Source organism: Aethalodelphis obliquidens, unplaced genomic scaffold, assembly GCF_003676395.1.
Source record: "Aethalodelphis obliquidens isolate GAN/ISIS:26980383/991018 unplaced genomic scaffold, ASM367639v1 scaffold81, whole genome shotgun sequence".
Lineage (NCBI taxonomy): Eukaryota > Metazoa > Chordata > Mammalia > Artiodactyla > Delphinidae > Aethalodelphis > Aethalodelphis obliquidens.
In genome coordinates, this window is record NW_020838025.1 from 2,166,272 (window position 1) to 2,178,672 (window position 12,401).

General features: G+C 36.3%; 1 pseudogene; it reads right to left on the reverse strand.

The window, feature by feature from the left end:
- Positions 1-1,903: 1,903 nt before the first annotated feature.
- LOC113612753 (uncharacterized) lies at positions 1,904-2,001 on the reverse strand (annotated as a pseudogene).
- Between the last annotated feature and the right edge of the window lie 10,400 nt (positions 2,002-12,401).

The following is a 12,401-nucleotide window of genomic DNA, read 5'->3' on the forward strand; positions in this document are numbered from 1 at the left end:
AAATAGAGCTGCAATGAACATTTTGGTATATGACTCTTTGAATTATGGTTTTCTCAGGGTATATGCCCAGTAGTGGGATTGCTGGGTCATATGGTAGTATCTTGACATTTTAATTTTTATTTTATTTTTAAAATTTATTTATTGAAGTATAGTTTGATTTACGACGTTGTGTTAATTTCTGCTATACAGCAAAATGATTCAGTTATACATAGATATATTCTTTTCCATTATGGTTTATTACACAATACTGAATATAGTTCCCTGTGCTATACAGTAGGACCTTGTTGTTTATCCATTCTATATATGCTAGTTTGCATCTGCTAATCCCAGACTCCCAATTCATCCCTCCCCACCCTCCATTCCAGCAACCACAAGTCTGTTCTCTGTATCTGTGAGTCTGTTTCTGCTTCATAGATAAGTTCATTTGTGTCATATTTTAGATTCTGCATATAAGTGATATCATATGGTATTTGTATTTATCTGGTTTACTTCTCTTAGTATGATAATTTCTAGGTCCATCCATGTTGTTGCAAATGGCATTATTTCATTCTTTATTATGGCTGGATAGTATTCCTTTGTGTGTGTGTGTATATATATATATATATATATATATATATATATACACACCACATCATTGTCCATTTATCTGATGATGAACATTTAGGTTGTTTCCACATCTTCGGTATTGTGAATAGTGCTGCTATGAATATAGGGGGTGCATGTTTCATTTCAAATTATAGTTTTGTCCAGATATATGCTCAGGAGTGGGATTGCAGGATCATATAGTAACTCTATTTTTAGGTTTTTGAAGAACCTCCATGATGTTTTCCATAGTGGCTGCACCAATTTACATTCCCATCAACGGTGTAAGAGGGTTCCCTTCTCTCCAAACCGTCTCCAACATTTGTTATTTCTAGACTTTTATTTTTTTATTTTTTATTTTTTAATATCTTTATTAGAGTATAATTGCTTTACAATGGTGTGTCAGTTTCTGCTTTATAACAAAGTGAATCAGTTATACATATGTCCCCATATCTCTTCCCTCTTGTATCTCCCTCCCTCCCACCCTCCCTATCCCACCCCCCTAGGTGGTCACAAAGCACAGAGCTGATCTCCCTGTGCTATGCAGCTGCTTCCCACTAGCTATCTATTTTACATTTGGTAGTGTATATATCTCCATGCCACTCTCTCACTTTGTCCCAACTTACCCTTCCCCCTCCCCATATCCTCAAGTCCATTCTCTAGTAGGTCTGCATCTTTATTCCCGTCTTGATCCTAGGTTTTTCTGATCATTTTCTTTTATTTTTTAATTATTTTTTTTTTTTTTTGTAGACTTTTTAATGATGGCCATTCTGACTGGCGTGAGGTGGTACCTCATTGTAGTTTTGATTTGCATTTCTCTAATAATTAACAATGATGAGTATCTTTTCATGTGCCTATTGGCCATCTGTATATCTTCTTTGCAGAAATGTCTATTTAGGTCTTCTGCCCATTTTTTGATTGGGTTATTTTTTGTTGTTGTTATTGAGTTGTATGAGCTGTTTGTATATTTTGGAAATTAAGCCCTTATCAATCGCATCATTTGCAAATATTTTCTCCCAGTCCGTAAGTTGTCTTTTTGTTTTGTTTATGGTTTCCTTTGCTGTGCAAAAGCTTATAAGTTTGATTAGGTCCCATTTGTTTATTTTTGCTTTTATTTCTATTGCCTTGGGAGACTGACCTAAGAAAACATTGGTACGATTTATGTCCAAGAATGTTTTGCCTGTGTTCTCTTCTAGGAGTTTTATGGTGTCATGTCTTAAATTTGTCTTTAAGCCGTTTTGAGTTTATTTTTGTGCATGGTGTGAGGGTTTGTTCTAACTTCATTGATTTACGTGTGGCTGTTCCAACTTTCCCAACACCAAAAAATATGGAATGCTTCACAAATTTGTGTGTCGTCCTCGCGCAGGGGCCATTCTTCTCTGTATCGTTCCAATTTTAGTGTATGTGCTGCGAAAGCAAGCATGGCATTTATATGTTTAGATGTTTGTAACGGGTTACTTAATATAAAAACATATCAATTTAAGTCAATTATATAAATAATTTGCATGCTATATTCTTTTCTAAAATTTTGTTTACTCCTTTTTAAAAAATCCAAAAACATATTTTAGAAAGTCCAAACAATAAAAAAGCATGATTTTAACAGAAAAAGTTCTTCTGATCCACTAATTCCCACCTACCCCATGGAATACTTTCCAGTTTGTTATTCTTATTCCTACCTGGTGCCCAGGAAAACACCTGCCGAATTTGGTCTTCACTGTGGGAAAATTCATGAATCATTTTTACATCACTCCTTTGACATTTCCTAATAAAACAGACATGAAAATTAGAATCAATCTAAAGAAGTTTATTTTAGAATTACATACTTTGTAATCCCTAAAGCTAAGTGTCATCTCCGAAGGCGGAATTGAATCTTGTGTCTTTCCTAATGTAAAAGTCAACAGAATGATTTTTTTCAGATTTGTTTTGCAGTAAGCTTGAAAATATTTTAAAATATAAATTATGTCTTCATATTCGTTATCTTAAATTGTCTAAAAAATTTATTTCAAAGAAATGAGCACAATTTTACACGATAAAATGGGGCCGCAAAAATTTAAGCAAATTTAACCAAAAATATGTAAATAAAAAGTAGAAATGACAAGAACCCAGAGCTTCATGGCTCTCCTGAGACTGCACTGCTGAGCTGACAGTGATTAAGTAAAAGTTATCATTGGACAATTCAGGTAACTGCAGTGTAAATAACATTGCTCCCATTCTGTCTGTTGTAATTAAATGCTGCTTGTTATTCACAGAGAAAAACCTGTGCCCTACTGAACTCTTTTTCCCAAAGAAATAAGAGACAAATTGAAGGATCACCTAAATTCACATTTTGTCACAAATAACTTCCGTTGTAATTTAACCCATAACCTTATATTTCAGGTTTTCCAATAGGTGATATAAAAAAGAAAAAAAAAATTACCAGAATGACATTTTTAGCACAACTGAAACTTCATGGGATTCCTATAATCTTATCAGCTCTTAGAGCATCTCTTAAAGGAACAGAGGCCTTATTCTTGGTTGAGTGTATACCGTCTTGCAGGAGAAAACACTGGACTGTGGTGTATTGTACTTGTTTGCTTAGCAAACTTTTATCAAGTACCTATTATACGATAGGCACTGTTATAGGCACTGAGGATACAGCAGGGAACAGACTAGATCTAGCCTCAGCTGTCATGGAGCTTATATCCCAGTGAAGGGAAGCAGATAGAGCAGGAGTCCCCAACCCCCAGGCCTTGGACTGGTACTGGTCTGCAGCCTGTTAGGAACCGGGAAGCACAGCAGGAGGTGAGCAGCAGGTGAGCAAGCGAAGCTTCATCTGCCGCTCCCCATGGCTCGCATTACCACCTGAACCATCCTCCCGCCCTCCCGTCCGTGGAAAAATTGTCTTCCATGAAAGCAGCCCCTGGTGCCAAAAAGGTTGGGGACCGTTGAGTTAGTGGACACCCAAATCAACAAACATGATAATTGTAGATAGTAAGATAATTATGGATATGAATAAATATGGATAGTCAGAAAATAGAGTGATGACATAGGGTGCGGAGGACTTGGATGTGGATATATTGGGGAAGACGTCTCTGGAAGTGAAAGCAGAACAGTGTTCTGGAGGAGGGTGAGCCCCAGCCCTGAAAAGAGTAGTGGGGAGCACGCAGGCAGAGCTAATCCAGACCTTATATTGGACACACGAAGGTTCCGTAATCATCACAGAGTCCACATCTTTAAATTTGAGTGCGTTGTTTTTCTTTCTATTTTCCAGAAACTAGTTTTCTTTGCCAACTATCCCATTTTCTGTCATCAATCCTCTAATTCACTTATAGAGAACAGAAGGAGCTGATCAATATACTGATGGCAGCCACACTTCCCTGGTTTGCTGGTTAGCTCAGGGGTAAATTCAGTTACTGAAAATTAACTTTCCCTAGCAAAAAAGTGTAAAGGAACTACAGAGAAAATTATTGGTAGAATAGACTTTCTGGCTACTGTTATAGAAGGAACTGATCAGGTTGGAACTCAAGAGAAAGATAATCTAAATCAGACAGAATTAGGATGTCAAAAGAAGATTATCTAGGTTATTAACAAAGACCATGCAATAAGGTGTTTTAGAATAATCTTATACTGGCACAAAAACAGAAATATAGATCAGTGGAACAGGATAGAAAGCCCAGAGATAAACCCACGCACCTATGGTCAACTAATCTATGACAAAGGAGGCAAGAATATACAATGGAGAAAAGACAGTCTCTTCAATAAGTGGTGCTGGGAAAACTGGACAGCTACATGTAAAAGAATGAAATTAGAACACTCCCTAACACCATACACAAAAATAAACTCCAAATGGATTAGAGACCTAAATGTAAGACTGGACACTATAAAACTCTTAGAAGAAAACATAGGAAAAACACTCTTTGACATAAATCACAGCAAGATCTTTTTTGAACCACCTCCTAGAATAATGGAAATAAAAACAAAAATAAACAAATGGGACCCAATGAAACTTAAAAGCTTTTGCAAAGCAAAGGAAACTACAATCAAGATGAAAAGACAACCCTCAGAATGGGAGAAAATATTTGCAAATGAATCGATGGACAAAGGATTTATCTCCAAAATCTAGAAATAGCTCATGCAGCTCAATATTAAAAAAACAACAGCCCAATCAAAAAATGGGCAGAAGACCTAAATAGATGTTTCCCCAAAGAAGACATACAGATGGCCAAGAAGCACATGAAAAGCTGCTCAACATCACTAATTATTAGAGAAATGCAAATCAAAACTACAATGAGGGGCTTCCCTGGTGGCGCAGTGGTTGAGAGTCCACCTGCCGATGCAGGGGACATGGGTTCGTGCCCCGGTCCGGGAAGATCCCACATGCCGCAGAGCGGCTGGGCCCATGAGCCATGGCTGCTGAGCCTGCGCATCCGGAGCCTGTGCTCCGCAGCGGAAGAGGCCACAACAGAAAGAGTCAAAAAAAAAAAAAAAAACTACAATGAGGTTTTACCTCACACCAATTAGAATGGACATCATCAGAAAATCAACAGACAACAAATGCTGGAGAGGGTGTGGAGAAAAGGGAACCCTCTTCCACTGTTGGTGGGAATGTAAATTGATACAGCCACTATGGAGGTTCCTTAAAAAACTAAAAATAGAATTACCATATGACCCAGCAATCCCACTACTGGGCATATACCCAGAGAAAACCATAATTCAAAAAGCCACATGCACCCCAATGTTCACTGCAGCACTGTTTACAATAGCCAGGTCATGGAAGAAACCTGAATGCCCATCAACAGAGGAATGGATAAAGAAGATGTGGTACATATATACAATGGAATATTACTCAGCCATAAAAAGGAAAGAAATTGGGTCACTTGTAGAGACGTGGATGGATCTAGAGACTCATACAGAGTGAAGTAAGTCAGAAAAGGAAAAACAAATATCATATATTAACGCATATATGTGGAACCTAGAAAAATGGTACAGATGAACTGGTTTGCAGGGCAGCAATAGAGACACAGATGTAGAGAACAAATGTATGGACACCAAGTGGGGAAGTGACAGGGGAGGGGTGGTGGTGGGATGAATTGGGAGATTGGGATTGACATATATACACTAATATGTATAAAATAGGTAACTAATAAGAAAAACCAAAAAAAGAATAATCTTAGACCCATAATACAAGTTAAGCTGTCATATATATTTCTAGTTATATTTACAGGTATTATGTGAAATTAATAATTGCTAAGTTAATATACAAATGAAATTGTCCATTAAGAAACCTGTACGCAGTTCATACATGGTGTTGATTTAGGTTTTATTCTTGTTTTTTTTTAAATTTATTTTCTTTATTTCATATAAAGTGTAAGTCATATCTTAAAGCTTGATGATAACAATTCAATTTAAAAAGTTTAGATTGATTCGGTACTGTTGTGAGCCCAATATTCCACGGATCCCACCATCCATGATGCTAATTTTGACCCTCTGCTTAAGTTATGAAATTCTGAATGTAATCTGTGTGATTTCTAAGGAATTTTTAAAAATCTAATTCTTCATCAATCGTACACCTGATGATTTTAATACCAATTGTTAATTCTTGCCTGACCCAGTATTTTCATCAGGGTTTGTGAAAGTTTTGCTTCTAATATATTATTCCTTCTACATATATTAGTTGTCCTTTTCATCCTTCCTTTCACAAATAGTCTCTTTCATCATCTCTCCCTAGAATTACAAAGCAGCATCGTTTCTTCTAGGGAACCTTCCTAGACCACCAGGTTGGGCTAAGTGTCCCGTATCTAAACTCTCTTAGCCCTCTGCACAAAGCCCTTTACTAGTCCCTTACCAAAGCGTATCAAGATAAGGCTGCAAGCACTTCAAAGGCAGGGCCAGAGTATTATCATTCATTGTGTGTATAATGTTCCCGACGCCTTGTGGGAGCTTAGTACATGATAACCTGAAACAAACTACTCTCACTCAGCTAGCAATGCAGTCTCTGTTTCTACGTTCTGAAGAGAAATATGTGTTCACTGAGACTTCCTAGAAGAAAACTTGGAAGAATTCCTTTAAAACCATGGAGTGGGGAAGACCTGTATGAAGTATGGCTCAAAATTCAGAAGACAGGAAAGAAAAGATTGATGGGTTTTATACCACACACACACACACACACACACACACACACATACACACTAACTTTTACATTACAATAAATGGGAAGCAGCTGCATAGCACAGGGAGATCAGCTCTGTGATTTTTTTTTTTTTCACATCTTTATTGGGGTATAATTGCTTTACAATGGTGTGTTAGTTTCTGCTTTATAACAAAGTAAATCAGCTATACATATACATATGTTCCCATATCTCTTTGCACTGAGCTGATCTCCCTTTGTGACCACCTAGAGGGGTGGGATAGGGAGGGTGGGAGGGAGACACAGAACCACTTACATAAATTACAGCACATCCACACAATGGACTATTATGCAACCACAAGAGAGAGTGATGAGGACCTCTAGTGACTGATACCGGATGATCTCCAGGATAGACTGCTAATGAAAAGAGTAGGGTGTGAGTATAAAGAGTATAAGAGGGAGGAAAGGACTATGTATATTCATATTTTCTTGTGTTAAAGAATCATGCAAGGACAAACAGGAAGCTAATAGAATCATTACCTAGAATGAGTAGAGGAAAGAAAGAAGAAAAGGCAGTGACAGAGGCAAGTTTCTCTGTATGTACTTTATTGTTTTGACTTGTGAATCATTCATGTAAATGTAACTATTAAAAATTATTTGTTAAAAAAGCACTGCCTTTCCAAAAAGAACAGGGCTATGAATTAGTTTTGTGTATACACCTTCTATTTATTTTTATTCAGATAAGATTACAGTTATATATGCAGAAATAAATGTCACAATATATGAGTGTGCAAAGAAGAGAGCTTGATATAGTGGGAAAAGCATAATTTTAGAACCAGAGAGATCAGGATTCAAATTATAGCTCTACCATATAATTAGGGATTTGATCTTGGTTTCTTTCACTTATTTTCTTCTTCTTTAAAATGACGCTAATAACGCCAGCCTCCTAAAGCTCTTGTAAGGGTCAATTGAAAGAAGGTGTGTAAGAGTCCTAGTACATCATCTAGCTCACCATTCACACAGCTAACAGATGCAGGGTCTGGAATTTGACCAAGATGTCTGCTTTTTAGAAGCTCTCTTCCTTGCATACACTCGCATACTGTGACAGTTCTGAATCAAGAATAATTCTCTTCCCTTCTGGTCATCCTAACCACTCCTTGGAAATTTAGCCAAGATCTTACTTCATGAAGATTTCTTTTCTAGGGATTCTATTTCATTTATGGTTAGTACTATAAACTTTATGAGTTTCATGTTTTATATATTCATTTTTTGTCTCCTAAGAGCCCTAGATTTTAAAAATTCTTTCCTGCATTTTAAAACAATAAGCACATAATAAATGCTCAGTAAAATTTTGTTGTTTCTATATGTGACAGAAAGCCTAAATATTAAGTAGCAAAGCCTAATCTAAGTCTAGAGTACCAATTGTTTCAGTTTTTGATCTGTACAACCTTTAATTAATGCCTTTTTGCAGACTGCTAAATGCATTTCTCTTATATCTAATACCTGCTGGTGTTGATTATTTTTAATGAAAAAGTAGTGTGCTCAGGAATAAAATAAGATAATAATAATTAAATAATAATAATGAGAAATGCTTAGATTTGGGGAATACCCTGGTGGTCCAGTGGTTAGGACTTTGTGCTTTCACTGCCGAGTTCACGGGTTCAGTCCCTGGTCAGGGAACTTAGATCCTGCAAGCCACGCGGCATGGCCAAAAAAATTAAGAAAAAAAAAAAATGAAGAAATGCATATATTTGGAGCACAATATCATTTAAATATTTTCCATTCTGGTGTTTTATAATATTATTATAAGTCAGGTTATAACACCATCAAAATTGACATTTAATTATAAATATGGCAATCTCATAATTTTTCACTTGGCTACTCTTTCTTAAGAAATTATTTTTAATAGACTTTATTTTTTAGAGTAGTTTTAGGTTCACAGAAAAATGGAGTGGAAGATACACAGACTTCCCACATGCCCTCTACCCCAATATAAGATACATAGATTTCCATATTATAAACACCCTCCCATCAGAGTTGGTACATTTTTTACAAGTGATGAACCTACATTGACATATTGTAATCACCCAAAGTCTATAGTTTACATGAGGATTCACTCTTGGTTCTGTACATTTTGTGGATTTGAACAAATCTATAATGACACGTATCCACCTTTTTAGTACAATACAGAGTATTTTCACTGACCTAAAAATTCTCTGTGCTCCTGTTATTCATCCTTTCCTGTCTCCTAATCCCTGAAAATCACTGACCTTTTTATTGTCTCCATGGTTTTGCCTTTTGTAGAATGTCACACAGTAGGAATCATACACTCTGTAGGCTTTTCAGATTGGCTTCTTCCACTTAGTATTATGCATTTAAATGTCCTCCATGTCTTTTCATGGCTTGATAGCTCATTTCTTTTTAGCACTGAATAATATTTCATTGTCCGGATGTACCACAGTTTATTGACCCATTCAGCTACTGAAGGACAGCTTGGTTGCTTCCAAGCTTTGACAATTATGAATAAAGCTGCTGTAGACATCCATGTGCAGGTTTTTGTGTGAATGTAAGTTTTAGTTTCATTTGGGTATATACCAAAGAGTGCAATTGTTGGATCATATGGTAAGAGTATGTTCAATTTTGTAAGAAACCACCAAACTGCCTTCCAAGTAGCTTTATCATCTTATATTTCACCAGCAATGAGTGGGAGTTCTTGTTACTCCATACTCATTAGTCTCATTGTTCTCACCAGCCTTGTGGTGTTGCTAGCGTCCAGATTTTGGCCATCTAATGGGTCTGTAGTGGTGTCTCACTGTTTTAATTTGCATTTCCCTGATGATATATGATGTAGAGCATCTTTTCATATGTTTATTTGCTATTTGTGTATCTTCTTTGGTGAGGTGTCTGTTAGGGTCTTTGGCCCATTTTTTAGTCAGGTTGTTTGTTTTCTTATTGTTGAATTTTAAGAGTTCTTTGTATATATATGTCTCCCTCTCTCTCTCTCTCTCTCTCTCTCTCTCTCTCTCTATATATATATATATATATATATATATATATATAATTTTTTTTTTAATTTCTTGGCCGAGCCACGTGGCACGTGGGATCTTAGTTCCCCAACCAGGGATCACACCTGCGCCCCCTGCATAGGAAGTGCAGAGTCTTAACCACTGGACCACCAGGGAAGTCCAAGAGTTCTTTATATATTTTGGATAACATTCCTTTCTCAGATGTATCTTTTGCAAATATTGTTTTCCCAGTCTGTGGCTTGTCTTTTCATTCTCTTGACATTTTCTTTCACAGAGAAATTTTTAATTTTAATGAAGTTCAGCTTATCAATTCTTTTTTTCATGGATTGTGCCTGTGGTGTTCTTTTTTTTTTTTTTTTTGGCTGCAATGGGTCTTCGTTGCTGCGTGCAGCCTTTCTCTAGTTGCAGCGAGTGGAGGCTACTCTTCGTTGCAGTGCGTGGGCTTCTCATTGCGGTGGCTTCTCTTGGTGGGGGCCACGGGCTGTAGGCGCATGGGCTTCTTGTTGCAGCACGCAGGCTCAATAGTTGCAGCGTGCGGGCTCTAGGGCGAATGGGCTTCAGCAGTTGTGCTCATGGGCTCTAGAGCACAGGCTCAGTAGTTGTGGTGCATGGGCTTAGTTGCTCCGCGGCATGTGGGATCTTCCCGGACCGGGGCACGAACCCATGTTGCCTGCATCGGCAGGCGGACTCTCAACCACTGCGCCACCAGGGAAGCCCGGCAGGTGGATTCTTAACCACTGCACCACCAGGGAAGTCCCTTGGTGTTCTATCTAAAAAGTCATTGCCAAATCCAAGATAATCTAGATTTTCTCCTAGTTTTAGTTTCACATTTTACATTAGACCTGTGATCCATTTTGAGTAAATTTTGTGAATGGTGTTGGGCCCTTGTCTAGATTCCTTTTTTTTTTTTTCCTGCGTGTAGATGTCCAGCTGTTCCAGCACCATTTGTTGAAAACAGTGTCTTTGCTTCATTGCCTTGCCTTTGCTCCTTTGTCAAAAATCGGTTGACTATATTTATGTGGGTTTATTTCTGGGCTTTCAGTTCTGTTCCATTGATTGATTTGTCTGTTCTTTTGCCAATACCACACTGTCTCGATTACTGCATTTGATTACTCTTTAGCATGCATTTATCATGTTTTAGCACTTGTCATTCTAATTTATCTGAAGAAATACTTAGCCATCTTGCTCAAAATAGCATATCATCAAAACTAAGTCAGAGGGGTGGGTAGACCCCTTGATGTTTATGAAATTTCCACATCTTACATGTAATTTTCATTCTCACTGTTCCATATTTCTTGACTGGAATTTCAATGCTATTATAACATTTTCCTTCTTACCTTGGAAAAATTGGGGTTTTGTTTCAGTTGTTTCTGATAGCATAAAATTATAATTTAATTGATAAAACACCTAAGAAACAATTTAAAATATAAAATTAATACCAATTTTGTATAAAAATCTAATTATTTATTTTTGTTTGATTGATGGGGCCTCAAATCAGGTTGAAAACTGGCAAGTGACCATGGGGCACAAGCTTAAAGTCCCATCTCAGAACTCTTTTATTTTCTTCTTTTTAATAACACTCTCCTACTGCAAACGTCTAAATGTCTTGTATCTTTCAACACAGAGAACTGACAGTATCTAGATTGTCTTTTATATTTGAAGCTAATTTTTTAATTAAAATAAAAACTTCAAAGTAATTTAGTCTATTAATAAACATAATAGTTATACTTAAAGGATTTACCATGTTCAGGATTCTGTGCTAAACTTTGCCCTATATAACTTCGATTAAATTTCATAGCAACATAATACCTTATGAGATAGGTGCCATTATTATCTTCATTTTAGAGATGAGATATTTAATGTGCAGAGAGGTTAGAAAGCTTGTTTAAGATCTCTCACATTTATGCCTTGGTGGTATGGTGGGGAGCATATTTGCCTTCCAAGCTCTTTCACATTTAACAAGTGATGGAGCAGACCTAGTCAGACTGGCTCTGGGGCCTGTAATCCAGTCACCTAACTACCCTGACTGTGAAGAAGTTGCACATATTTTGGGGTTAGAGAAATCAAAATCCTTTTTTTGTGCTTTTAATGGAGACAATATAGTATCTTTAGCTTCTGAAATTTCTTATTTCTGAATGTGGTACTTTACAGTGTTTATTTTTCTGTGAGTCAAAGCAGAAAGTATAGTCAATTAAAAGTAAAGTCATTGGGACAAGTTAGGTAACACATATATAGTATTTTGACTCATTCAAATTATTTTTTGTTGATGGCATAGTTAGTATAACAATACTAAAGAAAAATTACTACATTTCACTTAAATTACTAAATAGGGATTTTAATCTATTGAATAAATTAATATTCCTATTAATTTATTCAATAAATAAAATAATTTATTTTATTCAGTAAATAAAAATTACTGTTTTTCTTTTTTATAAACAAATTTTATGCAAAGGATTGATGAAAGTAACATGGGAAAGATTTCTATGTAGAATTTGAATATAAACTTTGACATGAACTGATTTTACTGAAGTAAAATGGAATCTGTCTCTTTCTTTTCCCCCATGTCACTAATATTTCTAGGAGCAATTTGAACTTAAATGTTTCTTAAAGTGTACATATTGTGAAATTATCAGGAATTTGGAACTAAAAAGTCTATTTTAAATTTAAATAATTGTTTTATTATACAT